General features: G+C 37.0%; 1 pseudogene; it reads left to right on the top strand.

Moving 5' to 3' along the window:
• Positions 1–13,731: 13,731 nt before the first annotated feature.
• The window catches only part of LOC114005185 (uncharacterized), a 22,202-nt pseudogene continuing 10,747 nt past the window's right edge, over positions 13,732–25,186 (top strand).

Genomic DNA, 25,186 nt, shown 5'->3' with positions numbered 1-25,186 from the left:
ATTGAGATGATAAAGCTCTGTGAAGTGGCCTAGTGTGGCCCCTTTGGCCCTGAAATTAAGTTACTTATAAAGTATTGTTTCTCAAACAGTTTTGCCCCATAGGTGACATTTGGTAATGTCTGGAGACATTTGTGGTTATCACAACTAGGGCAGTGGTACCATGGGGATCTAGTGGGCAGAGGCTGGGAATGCTGGTTAACATTCTATAATGCACAAATCAGTCACCCAAACCAAAAGCATCTGACCCATGATGTCAATAATGTTAAGGTGGGAAACTGCCTTATAAGCAGATACAGAACTCATGGACTAATCTGATGTGGTCAGGAGAAAGAAAGGAGAATGGTGACTTTGGTCCATGATTAGTATTCTCTGAAGCCAGTTCTGTTCCCTTTGTGACTGACAAGTGCCCCAAGAAGAAACATTTCTGAGAATGGAAGCAAACGTAAAAATCTGTTATGATTGTACATATTTGTGTAAATGGGTACAACCCAGAGGATTGTATTTCCTTTGTGCTGTGCATACAATCTTTGAAGATAACCTTGAGGCTTCACCATAAAACTCAGAGCTCTTATTTTGGAATTACCTGGTACATGATAAAAAGTGCTGGGTGATAGAACTGGTGATTTTGGATCTTGGCCAATGGCTAAAGTCCTTCTTTCATTGAAAGTAATGCTAGAAAATAGGGCCTACTCTACATCAAATAATAGGTATCAATACCCTGCCTCCAAACCTAAAAGGAGTCACTTTGCTTCAGGCACTGCTCACATAGCCACTTCCATTAAGTATTCACTTTCTCTCTATTGAGCTCACCAAGAGAAGGTTAAGCAACCGTAGTCTCTTGCTGCTTCTTGCCTTACTTCCCTATACCCACTTGCCCACCAAGAACTACCATAAACTTATACAGCAGAGGTTTACTATCTCTATGCCTGTGTGGACACAAATAATATTCTAGGACCTGACAGGGACATGCTGTTTTATCCCAGCAGTATAAAGAAAGCCAGGCCAATAGCAGTGTTCATGGCATCCTCTAGTTTTTCAGATCAAAGGCCAGACCAGAGTCAGCCTTCTATATCCATAGGTTCTGCATCTGCAGATTTACCCAACCACAGATCAAGAACACTTGAAAAGCAATGATTGCATCTGTTGTACTAAAGAGATACACATTTTTTCTTGTCATTATTTCTTAAACAATGCAATGTGAGAATGATTTACATGGCATTCAGATTATGCTAGATATCATAAGTAATGTAAAGATGATTTAAAGTATGCAGGAGGATATGCATAGGTTATATGCAAATACTGTGCCATTCTATATAAGGGACTTGAGCCTCCCGGGATTCTGGTATCTGCAGGAGGTCCTGGAACCAATCCCTACAATATAAAGGATGACTGTACACATTTCTAAGATACTGAAGCCAAAGGAGATGCTAGGAAACATATGACCCAGTGTTGCTTAGAGTGGTAAGTAAACTCCAACGATACAAAAAGGTATTTTAGGTGGACTTGGATAAAGATTTAAATAACATTAAATCCTATGAGTTGATGATTATGTTAATTACCTTCACTTTGATAATCATTTTGCAATGCATACACATATCAGAACACATGTCGTACTCCTTAAATATGTACAGTTTCTTGGCAAATTATCCATCAGTAAAGGTGGGGAAAATAAATAATGTTAAATCTAGAGTAAGAGAATTAATACAATTTGATCTTTCTAATTACTATTGACTTTCCTAATACTGAGTAGCAATAGGTTAAAAGCAGAAGTTCTGGGGATGGATTTGAATTTTGGCTTTGCTACTTTTAAATAAACTCTGTGACGCAAGGCTGACTGAAGAGAAGTAAATGCAAGATGTCTGAGAAGTTCTTATAGAGGTTTGTCAACTCTGAGGCATATATCTTAAGTTTCTTTATTATATGAGGGATATTCAAATGGTTCATGGATAAATATTATAAAAAATGCTATGCACAGATTTAATATTTTTTACACCAAAATGAATATGTACGTTGATTTTATTTTTCCGTGAATGGTTTGAAGTTCCTTCATATTACTATTCAGAACAAATAAGCTCTGCGAGGACTAGGAGTTCTCATCTTGACCTCCACATGTCTCACTCTAGGCATTCCTAGCAGCAATACCATCTCTTAACATTCAGTAAATATTTGGTGATGAACACATTAAAAAATTACATAAAGCCCAACCTGGTGGTACAGTGCGTAACAAACTAGAATGCAGTCTTGAAAGCTACAGGACTGACCACGGGTTCAGATTCCTGGGTCGGCCTGAAAACAGTCTGGGTGCATGTGTGCCTGATGAGCTGGAAGGCTACAGGAAAAGGATTGCAGTACGCCAAGACCCTGTTAAGGTGATTCTTTCTCTCACTCTTTCTACCATGTGCACACATACGCTCTATCAAGTGCAAAAATAAACTTTAAAAAAATATGAAAAATTGACCACTGATGGGTTTTCATTTTAATATTGGATTTACAGTGTATAGATTCTCACCCTCCTTCCCCCAGCTGTTAAGTCACATAGTAGACTCAGTCATATTCTCGCTAAATTTTTGTTTTTAATAGTTTTACATAAAATAAACCACACATATCTAAAGTATACAATTTGAAGAGCATTAACAGATGTAGACCTGTGACACCATCACCACAATAAGATAAGGACCATGTTGATTACCTCCTCAAAGTGACTTGTTCCCCTTAGTAATTCCTCCCTCTTGTGTCCTTACTGATTCTCCCTGAGAACCACTTAAATGCTTTCTGTTGCTTCAGAAGCATTTATATTTTATCAAGTTTTCATAAATAGACTCAAAGAGAATGCACTGGTTTTATCTGGCTACTTTTACTCATCACCATTATTTTAAGATTCATTAGTGGTGTTCCATATATTAATAGTTGAATTCTTTTTCTGTTTTGTTTTGATTTTTTTTTTTTTACTAAGTAGCATTTTATTTTATCCATATTCATTTGCTGAGTTTTTATTTGCCCCAATTTGGGCTGTTACAAACAAATCTGCTATAAATATTAATGTACAAGTCTTTTTATGAATGTATGCTTTCATTTCTCTTGGGTAAATACTTAGTACAGAAATGACTAACAATATGGTAGGTGTATGTTTAACTTCTTGGAAACTACCACAATTTTAAGTGTTAATGTCACATTCTCATTCCCATCAGCAATGACTAAGAGTTCCAGTTGCTCCACATCCTTGACAGAACTTGACTTGAGTAAACATTTTAATTAAAGATATTTTAATAGGTATATAGTGGTATCTCATTTTATTTTTATTTCTTTTTTGTTTTAGAGGTTTTTGTTATAGGATGCAAATACTCACTGGAGAGAGACAGAGACTGAGAGGAAAAGTAAAATCACTCCCAAGGGTGGATAGCCACCCCACAATTCTTTCTCCTTCATTTTCCTCCCAGGATCTTGGGCATGCATGCACATATACCTGATGATTTTAAAGCTACTGGGTCTGGGACTCGAACTGTGGTTGGCCATGGGGAGTTCAGCAACCTAACCACTACACAATCCTCTGACCCCCTGTCTTATTTTGGTTTTAACTTGAATTCTGTAATGACTAATACTGAGCATCATCTGCTTATTTACCTTCTACATAGTATCCTCCTTGTAAAGTGTCTGTTCAAGTCTTTGCCCATCTCCTTATCTGGCTTTTTCTTTTTTTAATTGACTCTTTATAGAGTTCTTTATATATAGTCTACATAAATTCTTTATCAGATACATGCTTTGCAAATATGTTCTAGTCTCTGGCTCTTTTTTGCTCTTTCCTTTTAAAGTTCATTTATTTATGTCATGAGTGAGAGAGAAACAGAAAGACAATATCCGTGAGAGTCTTGATCCACACCCAGTCTTCCCCAGCTCAGATCACAGGCACACATGTGTTGGACATACTCAGGGAGATCCCTACCTATGAACTGTCAACCTCCCCATGTGGGCATGCCTCACAGAGTACCATGTTATGTCACTGCACCATGTCTGATACCACATTTTTTTAACAGGTTTTTTGAAAAGTAAAAGTTTTTCATTTCAATGAAGTTCTAGTTTATTATGATTTTTTAAAGGGTCATACAGTTTTGTGAGATCTTTGAAATCCTTGCTAAATTTATGGCTACAGAGACTTTATCTGTTTTCTCCTGGAAGTTTTATCGTTTTAAGTGGAAGTTTTAGGTGTATAGTCTATTTTATTTATCTTTTATACGTGGCGTGAAGTGTGAAGCAATGTTTTCCTTGTTTGCTTTTTTGTTTGTGGGTAGCCAACTATGCTAGCATCTCCTGTTGAAGACTGTCCTTTCTTCACTGCATTGCCTTTGTACTTTTGGAAAAAATCAGTTTCTAAATATACATGGCTTACTGTTTCTGAACTCTACTTGTCTGTCCTGATGCAACTCTCACACTGTCTTTATTATTATAGTTTCCCAATAAATCCTGAGACTGAATAATATAAATCCTCCAACTTTGTTCTTTTTGTCCACATTAAAGCATTTATGTTTCTATATGAATTTAGAATCAACTTGTACGTTTCTATAAAAAAAAAAAAAGCCTGCTGTGGTTTTGACTGGGGCCTATAAATCAATTTGAAGAGATGAGAAAATTCATAGCTTGCTCAGGGTCAACTGTGGAATGCAAATCACTGTAGTCTTCCCCTCAGATGGTTATTGAGGGGATTGTCTGAATAAATTTATCGAGAGAACTTAGAGCAGTGTGTGGTATATGGTAAGTGCTCAGTAAAGGATCTTATCACTACCTTTCTTTAACCTTTCAGAGACAAACTCCAGTGCCTAAAGAATAAAGCCTCAGAGTCTTAACATTTCATCTAATATGCTATTTTCCAAACAGTCTGTGCTATTTTTGGTCTCTGGGTCTTTTTTTTTACATTCTATTTCTACTTCTTAGAAGCAGAGCTTTTTTTTCCTTTTAATTCAACTCACTTTTCATGCAATTATACATTTGCATGTCTTTCTGTTCCCTATACCCATTTCCCAGATGAGAGTATGAAGATTTTCCTAGAAGGACTGTTTATTTTTGCAGTCTTTGTCCCTAACACAACACCCAGGGCATAGTATGTGCCTAATGAATATATGTTGAAGAATATATGTTGAAGTTTTGTTGCATATATGTATAACGGAAATCTATTTTTGATAAGCATTTATACTTGTTAATTGCATTGGTATTGTCACTTTAACAATAAGCAATATTTCTATTCTCCTAAGATGTGTGACTTTTGGTTTTGTTTTTATCATTAAAATTGGAGATTGAGCAGTACTTTGATACTTAGCATTCTTAATTTTGGACCAGTAGAAAAACAAAAACAAGACGGAACTGTAAAAGTCTGGCACAAAGCTAACAGGGAATCCTTCCCTTCTGCTCTCTTGGCTCCAGCAAACGTGGGGGTATGAACAGGAGGCAGTTCCGCAATCGCTCACCCTAAGGCACTGCCAAAGAAACCCTCAATAAGAGAATGGGCTACTTGTTAGGGCAATGCTAAAGGGATCTGAGTGAAACTGAAAGGAGGCACTCAAATAATCCCCTGTGCAACCTCAAAGGGCCACCACAATTCCCCTGTGTCTAAGAGGACCCCCACATCCAGGAAAAAAGATTCCAGCCTGTGGAAACAACTCCTAGCCAAAGGCATGAGTCTCCTCGTGGGAGGGCCCAGCAGGAAATGCCGCTTGGCCTTGCACTGGAGTTCAGCACTTCAAGTTCTCAGAGATATGTGTTTGTGGTTTACCTAAAGGTGGGGAAATTTTACTTTGGACTCACACCTTAAATAATTAGCCTTCCCAGTGGTACGTTTTGCAATTAGACCGAAATGTTTACTGTCAAATATATGGCATGCAGATTTGACAAGAGAAATTTTCCATAATTCAGGTCTAGAAAAATTATCCCTAATCCAGATGTGAGAGAAAATAAGTTGACAACATAAAGTATTTTAAGTCTAGTCCCATGATAGGCCAAACCCAATATTATGGTGAGCCAGGGCCCCTCTTTGGAGCAAAGTACTTTCCTGCATGAAGTAAATAACTTCTTCCTAAGCATGAAATGTTACTCTCCAGAGGGTATTTTAGTTTCCTGGAGTCTCTGTAAGATTGAGATTGTTTAGCAAGTTCGAGTCGAATCTTGTTTCTTTTTCCATCTCTAAGGTTCTAGTCTAAATAATACTTAGCCAATGAATCAATGCTCCCCCCTCCCTTTTTAAAATAACAAATTCTGTTTAGTATGATTGTTCACAAAAGATGCACATTATCGTACTGAAGAAAAAAAATCACATTTTAACAGGTAGGGGAAAAAATATCCAAACTTCATAGCAAATATTATACACAGCAATCTGTGTGAGAATTTTAACATTTAAGAAGTTTAGGTTTATTTCCACCTGCTGTGTCTCCCTAGGAGATAAACCAAGGGAATAGCTGCCCAGTGTGTAAGAAACGGCTCTGCTAGAAATCTCTTACTGGAAAGAATATTCTCAGACTCCAAAAAAAAGCATTCCCACTCATTTGCTTATGTTGCTTTGCTAAGGGATAAAGAAAATGCAACAGGTGGCATGGTGGTTAGGGCAATGGACTCCCACATGGCTGAACACAGTTTAAGCCCCAGTACCTGGTGGCTCAAAACTCACCCCAGTTCTGTGTGCGATGTACCCAAAATCCCGAGAGGAGAATGGAGAAGAAGGGATTATGGCATATCCCCCCCAAGGGGAGTTGCTTTCTCACTTTATCTCTTTCTGTCTCTCTCTCTGGTAAGTATATGAATCCTGTGACAAAAACCTAACAACAACAACAACAAAAGTTACAACCAAAACTTCACATTTATGTGATCTATAAATCATGCAATTAACTATTTATGCCAAATTGAAGTATAATTTTTAAATATATATTTAGTGTTTGAATGTAATGGGGGGAGACTAAAAAGTGAGAGTATAGATGTTTCATTAGGATTCCTTAAACATAAGTAACATGATAAGCCTTAGAAAATAACATTCTTTTTTCCCTGAATAATAAAAATTATTCAAACTGATACTTTTTCATATTTGTAATAGCTGTTAAGAGGCTCAGATTAAAAAGTGAAGGTCACTAAATTTGAAATTTATCAGAGGCATGTTAATCACATATTTATCCAAATTGTTTTCAGATTTTTGTTGGCACTGCTTGTCAATGTTTGAAGATGTGCTGACCTTTTGAAGTAGAATTATAGATTTATCAAACATGCTGCATAATTTTGTCAATTTTGCTTTATATATTTAGGAGTTTACACATTAGGTATATACAAATTTGGAATTTCTTTATTTTTCTAATGAATTAATAATAGATGACTCTCATGAGTAGATACCATGCAGCACATGTAATCTAAATATGCTTCCCAAGATAACTTTTCTTAGTCTTCACAATAACTCTCTTAGGAAGATAGTGTTCTCCCCATTTTATGGTTGGGGAGATAGTTTAAGTTGGGACAGGGTGAAGAACTTGCACAATATCACAGTAGAGGGCATTGTCAGGGTTTGTACCTAGATGTTACAGTTCCTAAAATTGGACCCGTAACCAATATATCACACTTTGTAAAATAAATAAATAAGTAAATAAGCAAAAATAAGATAAAATACAGCCGTACTTTGTCTCTTCTGTCATCATCTAGTAGCCCTATTTATCACTCTATAAATGACTTTTCTTAGAGTTTATATTGTTTGATATTGTTATAGCCATGTAAGAGAAGTCTAGAATATGATCCCCTACAGAATGGAATCTTTTTTTTTTCTTAGAGTTATTTTATTTAACTTTTTATTTATTTTATTTATTTATTTTAATTTGACCAGAGAAGGACAGAGTGAGAAAAAGAGAGAGAGAGATAGAAAGTGAAAAAGCAAACCGCCAAGTCCAGGACTTGAATCATGTTCGACCATGTGGGAGTCCAGTGTCCTTAACCAGCACGCCGCCTGCTGGTCCCGAGAATGGAATCTTCTGACTAAATATATTGCCACTCCTAGCTGTTACTAAAGGAGCACTAAAGAATAGAGATTTGGGGAGAGCCTCCCCCTCATACCCATATCCTCCATTGAATTGATTAGGTTTGAATTCCTTTTTATTCTACTAATCTGATATGAATACACTCTATTTATGTACTTTAAGTGTTAAGACATATACTTGACTAAACAAAATAGCAGTCTCTAATCTCCTCCAAAACAACGAAAGACTATTTAAATGCTTTCACTCTAATATTTACTACCCTTTCATTTTGTAAAGGAATTATTTATTTAATTTTATTTACCACTATTTTTATTTGCCATAAAACACACGTGCTCACCAGAGAGAGATGGAGAGACAGAGAGAGAGAACAAATGAGAAAGTGAGAAAGCAAGTCACCAGATCTGTGACTCAAACTGTCGTAGACCATGTGGAAGTTCAGCATCTTAACCACCATGCCAACTGCTGGCCCCACTTTACTTTCATTTTACATGTGACTATAACCCAGTATTTTTCTTCTATCATGCTTTCTACCTCAAAAATTATAATTATTTTATACAGTAGATTATTATTATTAATTTTCAGAGACACTATTTTGCTATTTGCCCAGGTTGGTTTTGAACTCACAAATTTCCTGCCTCAGTCTTTCTAGTAGGTATGTGATGCCATGGCTAAATTCCCATAGATTTTTGTAGGTTTATCCCCATGTTTACCAAGTTTTTGAACCTGCAGATATATCCAGCACACTCAGATCAACACAGAATTTGAACCTCAAACATTTCTACATGGTTCCAGTGCCCTACTGACTATGCCACCCTGGCTAGGCCAGGAGTATAATGTTTTAAGAAATTACTAAAGGGGGCCAGCAGGTGATGTGGTGGTTAAGGTGCTGGACTCCCACATGGCCCACTGTGGTTTGAGTCCTGGATATGACAGCTTGAAATTCACACCGGGTGTGTGTGTGTGCATGCTCAAAATCCCAAGAGGAGAATGGAGGAGAAGGGATTGCGATATAATCATCCCCCCCATTGGGTAATTTTTCACTTTCTCTCTTTCTGTTTCTCTCTGCCTCTCTGGGGAACACACACACTCTATAGCAAAAATCTCTCCAAAAGAAATTGCTAAAGTATTTAGTAAGTGTCTGTACTGTTTTGCATTTCCACATCCTCACAAAGCCTGATACTGTCTGTCTTTGATTTTAGCCATTTTAATAGGTATGAAGTAGTATCATGCTGTGGTTTTAATTCTGATTTCCCTAATGACTAATGATTTTTATCATCTTTTTGTGTGCTTATTTACCATCAATATCATTTCTTTGGTAAGTGCCTTTTCAATTCTTTGTTCATTTTCAAATTGCCTTTTCATGTTGTTTAGTTGAAATAGTTCTCTATATATTCCAGAAACAACTCTTCATAAGATATATACTTTGCAAGTTTTATTTCCCAGTCTGTGACTTTTCTACTTATTTTCTTAACAGTATTTTCAAGGAGTTTTGTGATTCCAATGAAGGTTAACATATCAATATTTTTCTTTAATGGTTTGTATTTTTTGTAAACTAAGACATCTTTGACAAACTTCAAACACAAAGATTTTCTACTATTTTTATAAATGCCTTATCTAGCTCTCACATTTAGCTCTATTTTATTTTCAGTTAATTTTTTTACACTTTGAAAGGTAAAAAAATATAGACCAGTGGTGCACCTCATCCCTTTGAATCTAAAGTGTTATGGATGATTTCCCAGATGTTACCTAGAAAGAAAAGAGAGACGCAGAAAGAAAGCTGAATAACTGAATAGTTACTCCATCGAGCTGACTTAATTTGAAAAGTCTGAATCTTAAATAAAAAGTAACTTATTATTTGATTGGGAAAATACAATGTTTTCCCCCTCCTAGATAGAATAGAAGCTTAAGAACAAAGTGTAGTTATAAAAAATAAAATTATAGGGGCCATCACATGGCGTGATTATTAAGGTGCTGGAATATTACATGGCTGACCACAGTTTGTGTCCCGGTGAACATGTGTGCAGACCCAGAGTCCTGAGAGGAGAATGGAGGAGAAGGGACTGCAGTAGATATCCTCCTTGGGGAATGATTTCTCATTTTCCTCTGTCTCTTCCCAACAAGCATACACAACCTATGGTGAAAACAAAATGAGAAAATTACATCTCTCTATATTTTAGTTATTGGGCATAGATTTTTGAGCCTGCTACAATTGAACAATATATAAACAATAATAATAATTATTAATGACATTATATTTGTTTATAAGACATCACTATTATACTAATTTATCACTAAATTCTTTTATGAGGAACTTAGAATAGAATGTAACTTCGATTTTTAAAGTTAAAAATAATACACAACTCAAAACTCTTGATTTTGACTTCTGGTAAGGAGGAAAGTTGAACAACGTATTTTTGGATTGATTTGTCTTTTGTCCCCAGTTGCTTTCATCATATTGGCCACCAATAGGAAGAACTCCCCCTTAACATGCATTGGTGACTATTCTTTTAATTTTCCATAGCTTACTCAGAACAAGCCTGGGATATTCTTTGTAACTTTAGTAAGGGCTGGAAGATAGCAAAAAGAAATCAATAGCAGACTCTAGGCAATCTGGTCTACAAAACAGAGCTTACGTGTGGAATCTGCCTTACCATTTTTACAGGCTCCTTCCTTGTTAGAGTTCTTTATATGTCAGACATCCTTTAAAGCAGAATTCCCTCTTGGATTTGCAGACCCTTTAAAGTGGAGAACAAGAGAAGATGGCTAAGCTTTTTCTCCTGTGTCCATAGATTTGCCTCCGATGTCTAACTTGGTTTGGAAAGCCCATCCTCTCCATTCATTATTGATGCTGAGAGTGAACTCATTCCTTAGAAAACTGAAACCATCTTACCCAAGGAATGTGTCTCTTGATAACCATATCTTAATAAGCAGCTCAAACATTCCTAAAGGAGGAAATGATTTTTTACACTAATTGTGGACAAACACTGCTTCGGAAATAAAAAGATTAGCAAGACTCAGTTTTTGTCCTCGAGGAAGTTATAATCTAGTTAGGACTATGGAGTACATTAGTTAAATAAACCGATGATTAGAAATTAGTATAGTTCATAAGACTTCAGATAATGTATAGATGATTGTGGAAGACCATGAGACATCAGAATGAAGAATGGGCATTTCAAGTAGGGCATCATGTGAATAAAGGTGAGGGCAATGAAACAAGAAAGACTTGACATAATAATTCACAGAAACTTTGGTAACAGAAGTAAGTAGATATAAAACTGGAAAAGCAGAGAAAGATCAGACCATAGAATTTGAACTTCCTCCTGCAGGAAGTGGGATGCTAACACAAATTCTGAGAAGGTGAACTAATATTGTAAAGTGGGGCTTTAAAATCCTTTACCCAGAGGTGGATACTGAGATGTAGTTGGAGCAGTCAAGCCTGTTAGGAGGCTGTCCGTTGTTCTGAAATATTAAGAATTTGATCCAGAGTGATGGGGATAAAAAAATAAAGGAGATGGAAACCAAAGAAATTAGAAGAAAAAAGTATAGTGTTTAGAATTTAAGTACTTGACTTACAAAGCTAAGAGGAAATGGCTAATTTAAAATTGTACTAATTAACTGATCCCTGTAGAAGATCTTCATAGTTCATAAATACAGTATTTTTATACATTTCCAGAATTTGGCTCCTATGTATAGGTACATATGTCATCCAAATATACACAGTGAATCCCTTCTATAGGTGCCCAAAGTGAAACTGAGCTAAATGACCCAAAGTGAATTCAACCAGTACAGGTGCCTCTACTACTTACCCATTACTCCTCATCCTTGCTTGAATTCATCTCGTGAAAATGCAGCAAGCTCGGGAACCAGCAGTTAGCGTAATGGCTATGTCGCTGGACTCCCACGTGGTCGACCGCGGTTCGTGTCCCGGACCCGGTGGCTTAAAACTCACGCCGGGAGCGTGTGCGTGCATGCCCAAGATCCCGAGAGGAGAATGGAGGAGAAGGGATTGCGGTGTGACCATCCCCCCTGGGGGGTGATTTCTCGCTTTCTGTCTCTATGTCTCTCTCTGTCTGTCTGGCGAGCGCACGCGCCCTACAGTGAAAAATCTCTCCCCCCCCCAAAAAAAAAATGCAGCAAGCTCATGTTCTTTAGAACAGTACTGTCTGTCTGGCGAGCGCACGCGCCCTACAGTGAAAATCTCTCCAAAAAAAAAAAAAAATGCAGCAAGCTCATGTTCTAAAAGAACAGTATGAAACCGTAAATTTCCACCAGCTTATCACAAAGGCTGAAACTCCAGCTTTCTCAGAGCATCATTGGGTCAGTTACAACTTGGCCCAGTGTTAAATCTTGAGGCACTTCTCATCACTGACAATGGTAGGATTTGTCCTTAGAAGTCCGGTACTGATGGCTTTGAACTGTCTATGCAAGGCCTAGACGTCAAAAAGAGGATAAGAATATTTCTAGTTGGCATGCAGTTGCTTTTCTGTGCTTCTCCTCTTCTCACCACTTTTTAAAGTCATTAGAATGACAGGTAAGTTCGTTTCTCCTGGCGTTTCAAAAGGCAACAGCAAATTTCCTTTCAGGTGGGACATTTTTTCCTACTTTGGTTTTGTTGCACAGTTTTAACAGTGTGTTTTGCTGAAAGTTTTTCTATACTAGTGCAAATATAGACAAAGAAAACTTTTATGCAAAATAAACAAAATAGACTGGACTGAGCCAGGATTTCATGGCAGGACATGTTCCTTAGGCTATTTCGGAGAGGTTATTTATGGATGGCTGTTTATCCCCTGGAGTCTGACCTCATCTCTTGGTGAAGTGAAATGACTCTGTGTTTAGTACATTGCTCTGCCACCCCTGGGAATGGCTGGATGTCAAATATTTACCCCTGTGGGATCGAACAGAAATCAGAGATGCGCAGAGAAGAATGAAGTTAACTGCGGTGTCCTCGAAAATGAGCAAGATTTCAAAAGAAATGGGTTTTCAAAGAGCAAAACTTGAAATAAAATGATACAGCACAGTTTTCTTTTTGGAATGAGAGAAAATCCTCTAAAATAAAAAGTTTGTTCAAGCAAAAGAGTATTTTCATCTTATTACTTTCTCCGGGTCCACACCCTTCCTGTTCCCTCACCTGGCTCAGTACCAGACCCAGAGGGAGAGGTTTTAAATTTTGATTTTTTTAATTGAAAACGGATGCTGCACCTTGTTTTTCAAGCCTGTATTTTTCATTTGAAAAAAGAATGCCTAGCGAAGTATCAGTTTGGTACCTATGCAACCTCATAAAAATCTCAGAATCAAAACTTGGCATTCAGATTTATAGATGGTCACTTTGGAAAACTCGAGAAAGTCCCAAATAAGTTTACTGTCTTCCCAGGACTTCTCCTTGTAAATTGCATGCCTGCTTCCCTCATCAATCCCCCACGCAGTGTTTTCTTTTGGAGTTCTGCTTCCCATATTGTCAGAAACAAAGCTACATGTAAAAGGTTAATGCAAATAAACTCAGCTACAAAGGGGCTTATAAAATAATCGTAGTCATGAACAGAAAGGAAAGAAGACGGCCACTAAAACTATAAAGGGAATATTTCAAGGATGGCCACGCTTTTAACACTCGCATAAGCTAGGTAACATTAGAAGCTTTTAAAATTCAGAGGACATAGCACAGGCATGTTGGTGCATTTCTCTTTCATGTGACATTTTAACATATTTTAGTGAGATCTAAAGGGAATTCTCTGCTGCTTTGCACATGTGGATTGCGGTGTTTACACTGTTGGTGTTTTCCACTTTCAAACTTGTGCGCTGTCAAGAGGCAAGAACAACTTTATCTCCCCCTAAACACCAATGGGACACCAAACTGTGGCTTGACCTACTCAGTCTCAGAACCAGCATCCATTTGAAATATCGTCCAGGTAACTTACAAGTATCTCAGGAAGCTGGTAATCACAGACTACCCTGCGCTGTGCCAGAAGGACAGCATTTGGTAGGCAGCTGGGCATACTACATTTAAAAGTAAGTTTGGTGAATTTTCAGTCCTTAAGTTAGGCAAGGAAAGTATACTCAACAAAGGGGCATTACTTATAATTGTATTTAAAAATATAAGTCCCCACAGACTCGAGAGTTGTGTGTGCAGAGGCCCTTGTGCTGTTTGTCCCTTTGCACGGAGGGGTGATAGTTTGTACAAGTGGGCTTTGTTTTAATTAGTGCAGCAAGCAGCGCCCCCCTCCCCCCACCACCTCATCCTTTCAATGCTTCCAGTTTACAACTGTCAGTAACCCCCTCGGTTAAAGAGTGTTACTAAGAAAAATTCCACAGAAAAAGAGAAGGGCCAGGCAGAGGCTGCTTTGAAAGAGCCTTTCCAGACTGTCTCTGCAGAGCAGCCTGCAGGGAGTGAGTTGCCGAGCTATTATTACTTGAACGGGTTTCAGCTCCAGAAATGTCCCCCAAGGTTAACAAGATGGTTCAGTTAAAAATAACATTAAATTCTTCTCCCTACCCTTTACCCTCAAGGAAAAAAAAATAAGAAAACAACACACCCACAGTTAAATAGTATTAAGGATCTGGTGTAAGTGACAAAAACCAGGAAATTCAAAATTAAGAGAAGTTAAAGATCTATCTCCAAGCCAGGTCTTCCAGGGTGAACAAAATAAGACTCAGTGGAGTAAATTAAGGATAAAGTGGTAGCTTTAACCCAGCACTGAAGAGCTTTGGTGCAACCAAGGCAGGCCTCTCTGAGAGGAGTAGTGTTTAAAGGAAAAAAGTTAAGGTGCACATGAGAAACACATTGTGTAAAGTCATAGTCTGACAAACACTGATTTAGATTTACCAAAGGGAAAGCATTCGGTGTTTGCGCACTTAGCGACACCATTGTGATATGATCAATTGTGTTTTGGGTTTTCTGTGTCCCATCTTTTTTACTCAATATTACACAAACCCACAAATTCAGTTCTTCAGTTTTGTTGAAAATAATGTTAAGCCATCATTTTTTGTTCTTTAAGGAAAAAAAAGAAATGCTCAAATGAGATGGCAAATTTTGTAAAGCAGTTTGAAGTTCATGACTTTTTGGACCCCTAGCTTCTAATAGTTGTGGACATGTAATGGATATAATGGACTTTTGCATGACCAATGGTTGCGTGTAGATCAATATCATTCACTCACTTCCAGAAGAAAGAGGCTGATTCTGAACCTATGACTACAGTGTTCTTCAATATGTACCATTATGTGAACTAAGCATTTCTCAAATTTAGGATTTAAGAAAAAAAAAATGCCATAGGGTGCATGCATTCAGTAGAGAAATATGGACAGAGAAAGAGAAAAAGAAAGTGAGAAAGCACCCCCAGGGCAGTGGGGAATGGTCACACGGTAATCCCTTTTCTTCATTTCTCCCTCCATCTGGGTATTGGGCATGAGTGTATACCGTCCCTGTGTGTTTGTCAAGCCACCTTGTGAGATCCTGCTGCCTTAACCACCATACCATGGGCTGACCCTAAAATTAGTATTTTAAACCAAAGCATTTTCAAGTTAAGACTTAGAAAATATTTACAATGTATAATTACTTTGCTTCTGTTATATTTGTACACATTTAAAAAATCAAATATAAAATGTAAGGTGTTTTAAGAACAAATGTTGTGTGCCATAATATTAGTATTATCAGCATTATCACACAATATCAAATGAGCTCCATTTGTTCATTTTGAAAACTAGCATAATTTTTACCAGTCTAAATTAGTTTATAGTACTTACCAGACTAATATTATCTCCATCTAAATAAAAAGAGAAAAGTTCTATATTTTGTTTGTCTCATTCTAACTCTAGTTTGTAATAAACATCTCAAATTGACCTTGTAAACTCTCTAATCTTGTGTTGAAACTCATATTGTCATATTCCTAATAATGAATTAATATCTATGGAACTAATGAAAACAAAGCCTACTTCCTATATAATTGTTAGTGAATTTTTTTTATCAGTAGTAAGGCAGCATCTCCTTGTACCATGTTGATGTCTACAACTATCAATATATTTGCTAAAATGTGGTAGCCAGAGTTTTCCAAATTTTCTTGTGGAAGAATAAAGCTGGTTGGGCTGACTCAGTGATACAACAGTAGTGTTCCACTCAAGGGAAACCATATCCATATGGAAGATGGTGAGTTTGGTTCTCTGGTCTACCTGTTCACTTGTACAGGTCACCCATGATCCTAACCAGCTGGGAAGACTTGGGAAAGGGGATTGTGTTATGAGACCCTGCCATGTTTAGAGTACTTCCTTCTCTCTCTGTGACTGTATCTCACTCTCATGGAATAAATAAGTAAATTTAAAAAAAAAAAAAAAAGAAAGAAAGCAAAGAAAGCTGCTCTTCTATAACCCTGTCAAACAAAACAAACAAGACAAAACATAACAACTGAGCTCTGTGCTGGACCCTCTGTATTCCTTGGTGATAGAGTTAACTTAAAACTTTAAATAATCCCATACTTCAGGGCTAAGATGAGAGCATTATCCAACAATTTCCACTTTGGGCAGTTTATTGTTGTTTAATTATTGCAGATTTCACAAAGCCATCTGTAGTCTTTTGTTATCTGGTCTCATCATAGCACATTTTCAATGGTGACCAAAAAGCTGAAATTAGAGACCCAGTCTGTGGTCAGAATAGAGACAGAACAAGACCTCTAATATCTGGTTTGATGGTTGCCATTACATTAAGAACTAACAAGCTTTATTGATTAAAAAAATTTTTTTGCTGAGGATAATGTATATGGTAATGTCCTTGTCTTGATGGATATGCACTATATTCGTGCTGAAAAAAAAACAATTTTGTACACTGTAAAGGTATATGGTGATTAAATAAAAATTAAAAAAAAACTGATTTTAAGAAAGTACTGTCATTTTACCAATTGAGAAGAGGGTCTCACCCTGAAGTCATTCTCTAAGTTAATAATGGAGTACGTGGCCCAGAAAGAAGTTGGTGGGCTTCAACATCTGGCATCGTCTCTTCCCAAGCTATGTGACCTAGATAGGGTCAGATACTCACCATTCCTTTAAGCCTCATTTTTGTCAACCATAAAGTGGGGATAAAAAGATCTACCTCATAAGGTAGGATTATATAAGAGTGAAAAATTATTTATTACAGTGATTAATAAAAGCATTCAGTAATGGTGGCCGTGATTATTATTATTATTACCATTTTATTTTGAATATTCTGCCATATTTTTCCTCCTCTCAATTTTAAACAGCTTTCAAGCTTTACAATTCCCTAAGAAATTTTGCAAAATTTGAAGGCAGAGGCAACCTTAAGACACTGATTATTCCTGATTTTTGTAAAGTCTCAACCCATTGAAGAAGCCATTCAGATGTTCTAGTGAGTTGAGTAAGAGGAAGATTTCTGTTTGGAAGCTGCAAACCAGAAAAGGCAGCTCTGTTCCTTTGGAAATAAAGTGTAAAATAAATATGTCTTTTTAATTTGGAAGGGAAAATAGAAGACCTTTTTGAGCTTGACTCTAGTCTGGCATGGTGAAGACATAAGGGCTGTAGAATAAGTGGGAGGCCCCTGGAATTGTGTGTCCTGCTTCAACGTGTCCCTGACCCAGAAAAGAGGGACATTCGTGTGCTCCAAATGGAGAGGGGAGACCCTGGCTATGATCAGCTTCACACTTACACTGGGCCTTTTGAGCTTTTCCACATTTATAATAGAATAATAAATCTTAATTTTAAAAACTTGAACATTGTTCACACATTGATTCCAAGGACACCAGAACAAAAGGGGATCTGGGAAAATTGGGTTTGATCCCATTATCTTCAGTGGCTAACTCACTAAATTTGGACCTGCATGACTGAACACAGAAAACTGAAAATGAGATGTTCTCCAGTGGCCAGTGGCTGGCCATTTCCAACCCTGTCACATTAGCTGCCTCTCGTTCATCCTTTCCAGAAGCAAAGAGCCAAAAAGTTTGGGAAAAAACAGCATTATCTGTGTGACCTTGAGCACATCACTTAAACATCTTTGTTTTTCATTGAAAATGGACTCAACAATGCTCAGCTACCTGAAGACAAAAAGGCTGAAATAGAAGACCATGTTAAGGTCCTTTGTGGTCACAAAATCAGTACAAAAATGAACTTAGGTCTGTGCCCTTCAGCTACAGTTGAATGATAGATAGGGATATATTTTTCTTTCTTTCTTTTTTGGAAAAAAATTGCTATAGGATGCATGTACTGACTGAAGGGAGAGAAAGAGGAAAGAAAGTGAGAAATCACTCCTTAGGAGTGGCCTTGTTGCAATCCTGAGTTCTCCATTCTGCTCCTTGATGTTGGGCATGCATGCATGCATACAGGTCCAGTGTGTTTTCAAGCTGGCTCCAGGACTTGAAATATGCACTGGGCCATGTGGGATCTAGCACCTTAATCACTGTGGTGCCTGTTGGTGTGTAATATAGGTTTTGATTTGCTCATATTATCAATAAATGTTAAATTATTATGCTATCGTATCACTAATTAAGGCACCTAAAGAGAGGTTCTAACTTAATCCAGAGTTCCTACCTCTAACACCCAGTGCAATCAAATTCACTGAAATTAACAGACTTGTTCTCAGTTTCTACATCAGGCCTATGATACAATTCAGTCCTGCTGAGAATTAGATTTCTAATAGAAATACAAGAGAAACATTGAATTAGGTCAAGATGATGCTTTTCATTATCAAGTTTAAAGATCTTGTTCTTAATAAATCGACAAATATTTCCCCCCAAATTTCTATTTTCTAAAATAGTGCTCTTGTAATTCTCAAATTTACCTAATGCTTCACTCCATAAAGAATGGTCCATGGAACTCTAGTTCTGATGAATATTAAAAGAAAATATGTGAAAACAACAACAACAACAACAACAACAACAAAAACAGTCCCAAAGCTTTTCCTTATCAAGTTTGGTATGCATGGGGTATTGGTTTATTTGGACTGCTATAACAAAGTGCCTCAGACTGGGTAATGTACAAACAACAGAAATCACAGCTCATGGTTCTAGAGGCTGGGAAGGCCAAGACCAAGTTGCCAATAAATGCAGTGTCCCATGAGGACCTGTTCCTCATTAGTGGCATCTTCTATATGTCCTCACATGGTGGAAGCACAAAGCATTTTCTCAAGCATCTTTGATAAGGGCACTAATACCACTCCTAAGTGTTTTGCTTTCATGACCTAACGATCTCCTAAGGCCCCACCTCTTAATAACATTGTATGGAAGATTAGGCTTAAACATAAATTAAGTGCATTGGGGGTACACATACACTCAAATTATAGCATGGTAGATAATCACATATGGCCAAATTTCTACAATATAATACATAAAACTTTTAACATTATTTTATACCCATTATGGCTTTTGAGAGTGGATACATCATGTGAGCATTTACCAAATTTATTTTTACCAAAGAAATATTTGTTTCAGACAGCATCTACTAAAACAGTGAAACACACTGGAATATTTTGACTTGGACCTAAATATTTTAAAATCAAAATCCTTAGCCTGTGTAGCTCCACAGCATAAAATTGGTTGGACACAGACAGAGGCAAGGAAAGGAAGGTAGAAAGTAAATGGAAATAAAAAGAGGACAAATTTTTAGTTGACAAATACAGGGAAATTAGGACCTTATAGAAGATTCCATAGATATTTGGAAGGCTATAAATGGCATTATAGTTGGGAAATTATGATCATGTATCAGAAAAAAGACAAGCATAAACCCTGGACCCAGATGTCACCTGGATGAATGTAGTAGGCTAATATTTTTAATAGAAGACTTAAAAGAAGTATCCAGTTTCTTTCTTTCTTTTTTTTTTTTTTTTGAGAGGTTTTTACTATAGGTTACGTGTGCTTGCCAGAGAGACAGAGAGAAATCACCCCCCCAGGGGAGATGGCCATGCTGCAATCCCTTCTCCTCCATTCGCCTCCTGGGATCTTCGGCACGCAAGCACACGAGCCGGGCATGAGTTTTAAGCCACCTGGTCCAGGACTTGAACCACTATCGATCACATGGGAGTTCAGCAACATAGTCATTACGCTAACTGCTGGTCCCGAGAAGTGTCCAATTTCTTCACATCAAAGAGAAATTGCCCAAAGATAGTCAAAGCATGACACTTTTAAAAACATTTTTTATTTCTAGAAATAATATATTATTATGAAAGATGTTAAAAAATTGGAATAAAGAAAATAGAAATTATTTGTTCCTTTACTACCCAGCTATTTTACATATATTCTTTCATCATTTTCTCTGATATGTAGAGACACATATGTATTTTGTCTATTTTGTATATGTAATTTTTTATCTGATTTCCCACTTTATTTAGCTCATTATAAATGCCTCCTTCTTATTAAAAATCTTTGAAATCACATTTCACAATGGTTGCAACATATTCCTTCATTGTTGGACATTTAGGCTGTTTCTAATTTTTAGTATTATAAATAGAGCTATTGTGAATATCTCTGCACATAAATCTTTGTCTGTATTTGTTTATTTCCTTGGAAAGGATTCCTAGAAGTAGAATTATTGTCTCTAATGGCATGGTTTTTTTTCCCCCAAGGCTCTTTATACACTGAAGACTAATAGCTTGCCAGAATATTTGTATCAATCTACACTCCTATGGCACATGAAAGTGGACAATGGAATAATGACTCTGATAGTTTAGGTAATTCTAAATAAAAGAATTCAGAAAAACTCTTTACTCTGGTCCCTGAATTTTGTGAAGATAAAGAATTTATCGGCTGGATGCTAGGCTGCCTGTGGCTGCAGGCCCTAATGGCTGGGACCTGTTGCTCATTCCCTCCCAACACACTTGCCTTTGTACCTTAGATTTGTGTCTTGGAACTATAAAGCAAACTTGTGCCCCTCACTACCCCATCTGGACAGTGGTCCAAGCTAATGGCCTTGCCAGATGCCAGGCTGCCTGAGGCTGCAGTCACACAGGGACCTCAGGGTCATTCCTCCACAACACTAACTTTTGAACTCTCAGGATTTCCGTGTTTTGGATAGCACGTGGTGCGCATTGTGTGCTATGCACCGCATGATCTTTTCTTTGCTTTCAAAGTGAAGCTTAGCAGCTCAGTTGGAGGGGCACCTTTTCTTTAGAAACAGGGAGGACTTTGGGTCACCCAGGACCAGTGACAACAGTGCAGGATACTGGTGAGCAACAGGGGGGCAGAGCAGAAGAGAGATTGTGAATTTTCTACTCCTGCACACCTTTCAATCTCAGAGATACCTTGAATAATTTAGGAAGGAACATACAGATCACCAGTTGATAGGAGCAATTGCAGGGGTACAAGATATATGAGCAACCAACAAAATGTCTCTCCCACAAGGGAAAACATCAATTCCTCATCACCCACAGACAATACAATGGAAGTTGTGGACATGTATGATAAGCAATTCAGAATTTTTGTAGTGACCAAACTAATTGAAATGCATGAGAAAAGAGAAAACAAGCTCCAGAAGGTGAGGAAGTCCTTTGACAATTTGAAAGAAGAAATAGATACCCTAAAAAACAGTCAAATGAAATTGTTAGGGATGAAGAATGTGATACAGGAAATGAAAATCTCCCTCAAAAGTATTAAAAGTAGATTAGATCACACTGAAGATAGAATCTCAAATGTAGAAAACAAAACCTAGGACCTCAAAAATATATCAAAAAGATTGAGAAAACAACCAAGAAAAATGAGGATACTATAGAGAAATACTAGGTAGCATCAAGCACCCTGAAATCTGGATAATCGGTATCCCAGAAGACAAAGAAAATAGTAAGGGGATTGATAATTTATTTCACGAAATCCTGGAATAAAACTTTCCAAACCTAGAGAGGCATTCAGTTATCCAGATCCAAGAAATACACAGGACCCCATATAGAATCAATCCAAGAAGATCTTCTCCAACGCACATCATAGCTTGTTAGACCAAAACTACAGACAAAGACAAGAAATTAAAATTGGCAAGAGGAAAATGTCAAGTTACTTATAAAGATCACCCCATCAAGCTAACATAGGACCTCTCATTGAAAATAATGCAGGCAAGCAAGGAATGGGGAAGTATAGTCAAAGTGTTAGATGAAAAACAATTTCAACCGGGAACCAGCAGTTAGCGTAATGGCTATGTCGCTGGACTCACACGCAATTGACCGCGGTTTGCGTCCTGGACCCAGTGGCTTTACAAACTCACGCCGGGTGCGGGGTGCGTGTGCGTGCGTGCCCAAGATCCCAAGAGGAGAATGGAGGAGAAGGGATTGCGACGTGACCATCCCCCCTGGGGGGTCTCCCTTTCTGTCTCTATGTCTCTCTCTGTCTGTCTGGCAAGCGCACGTGCCCTATAGTGAAAAACCTCTTCAGAAAAAAATAATAATTTCAACCAAGAATACTATACCCGGAAAGATTATTCTTCATATGGGGAAAAAATATCAAAATATTCTCAAATAAACAAAACCTGAAAGAATTTACCAACTCCAGACCAGCTCTATAAGAGGTTCTAAAGGGAGTGCTATACTAGGAAAACTACAAAGTAAGATGGACAGTTATAAGAGAACAAAAAGCAACCAAGAAAATGGTTCATTTAATGATAGGAACAGGTCCAGAAATATTAATAATAACATTGAATGTTAATGGATTAAATTCTCTAATTAAGAGATACAGATTGGTTGAATGGATTAAAAAACAGAAACCCTCTATCTGTTGCCTACAAGAAACACACCTTACAGATAAAGACATACATAGACTAAAAATGGGCTGGAAAAAAATATATTCCATGCAAATAGAAATCAAAGAAATGCTGGAGTTGCGATACTGTTTACAGACAAAATAGGCTTCAAGAGAAAGACTATAAAAAGAAACAAATAAGGGCATTATATAATGGTGAATGGGCTAATTCAGCAAGAAAACACACTTATACATATCTATGCACCCAACTCAGGAGCACCTAAATATGTGAAGGAAAGACTACTGGAGCTAGAAGAAGAGATCCGGTGCAACACTATAATTATTGGAAGGTCTCAACACCCCCTTATGTCCTTTAGACAGATCTTCTTGACAAAAAATAGATAGATACAAGACCTAAATGATACCATGAATCAAATGGGTGTGACAGACATATAGAGAACTTTCCACTCTAAGACCACAAATATATATTTTTCTCTCACTGGCATGGAACCTTCTCAAAGATTGACCATGTGATAGGACACAAATCAAGCCTGTACAGATTCAAAGGCAAAGGAACTATATCCAACAAATTCTCTGACCATGATGGAACTAAACTTGATATTAATTTCACGAAACACCCTCAAAAATACACAAATACTTAGAAACAAAATAACCTACTCCTGAATGACTTCTTAACTACTAAAGAAGTTGTCAGAAATTTTTAAAAATATATGGAAACAAATTATAATGTGTATACAATTTTCCGTAATCTATGGGACACAGCAAAAACAGTCATAAGAGGAAAATTCATAGCAATTAGTGCACATAAAAAAAAAAGATGGACAGGTGGCAAATAGACAACCTAACATCATGCCTTAAGGAATTGGAAAAACAACAACAACATACATGCCAGGCAAAAAGAAATTATAAAGATTTGAGCAGAAATGAATGAAATAGAAAATAAACGAACTATACCAAAAATAAATGAAAGCAAAATCTATATCTTTAAAAAGATTAAGAAGATGGACATACCATTAGCTATTCTGATAAAGAAGAAAAAAAGAAACCAGATAAATCAAATACCTGATGAAACAGTCAGCATTCCAAGATATGCGATAGAAATACAAAACATCATTAGAGGATACTGTAAGTGCTTATAGGCCAACAAACAAGAGGACATGGAGGAGATGGACAGATTCCTAGATGCATATAGAAAACCTGAATAGACGCATAACATGCCATGAAATTGAGTCAGTAATAAATAACCTCCCAACAAAGAAAAGGCCAGGTCCAGATGGCTTCACTTCTGAATTCTACAAAACTTTTAAGGAAGAGTTAATCCCTATCCTACTCAAATTATTTCTAAAGGTCCAAAAGGAAGAAAACCTTCCATATTCATTTTACAAAGTATCCATTATCCTCATTCCCAAAACAGATAAGGACATGACAAAAAAGGAAAACTACAGACCAATATCTCTGATGAAATTAGATGCAAAAATTCTCAACAAGATACTTGCAAATTATATCCAACAACATATAACAAAGATTATTCATCACAATCAGGTAGGCTTTATCCCAGGGATGCAAGGGTGGTTCAACATATGCAAGACTATAAATATAATACACCATATTAACAGAAAGAAAGATAAAAACTGTATGATTATTTCAATTGATACAGAGAAGGCATTTGATAAAATACAACATCATTTCATGATGAAGACTCTCAGTAAGATTAGTATAGAAGGGTCATTTTTCAACACAATAAAAACATCTATGAAAAACCTATAGCTAACATTATACTGAATAGGGAAAAGCTCAAAGCTTTTCCACTAAAAACTGGTACTAGACAAGGCTGCCCACTTTCTCCACTGCTTTTTAATATAGTGCTGGAAGTCTTAGCTAATGCAATAGAAAAAGAAAACAATATAAAAGGCATTCAAATAGGCAAAGAAGACAGCCTCATGGATTCTGCAAACTAGCCAATTTGGGGGAACAGAAACCAAGACTTCCCACTGATAATTTGGCCTCCAGCACACAAAATTCATGTGATTGAACTTCCAAGTTTGGGAAGAAACCTACCATCAACAAGATGACTAGAAATCGCTGCAGGACCACAAGAAATATGGGAAAGCAGGAAAATACCTCTTCTCCAAGGGAAAAGGATAACTTGTCTTCATCCACACACAGTTCAAGGGAATTCATGGAAATGTCTGATAAAGAATTCAGAACATTCATAATGGCGAAACTAACAGAGATGAAAGAGAAGAGAGACAATTAACTGCTGAAGAGGAAGGAGAAAGAAGTTGTTGAGTTCCAGGAGGTAAGAAAATTCATGCAAGATCTAAAAGAGGAATCTCACACTTGACAAAAGAATAAGATGGAACTGTTAGAGATGAAAGCTATAATACAGGAAGTCAAAACCTCCCTTGAAAGTATTAAAAGCAGACTAGATCATACAGAAAATAGAATCTCAGATGTAGAAGAGAAAATTGCTAGCCTAGAAAAATCCACCATGAAGACTGAGAAAATGGCCCCAAAATTTGAGACTAATAT

This window comes from Tupaia chinensis, unplaced genomic scaffold (assembly GCF_000334495.1).
Source record: "Tupaia chinensis unplaced genomic scaffold, TupChi_1.0 Scaffold143247_2, whole genome shotgun sequence".
In the NCBI taxonomy this organism is placed as follows: domain Eukaryota; kingdom Metazoa; phylum Chordata; class Mammalia; order Scandentia; family Tupaiidae; genus Tupaia; species Tupaia belangeri.
The sequence above is the reverse complement of the archived record's forward strand: the minus strand, read 5'-3'. Positions and strand labels throughout refer to the sequence as shown.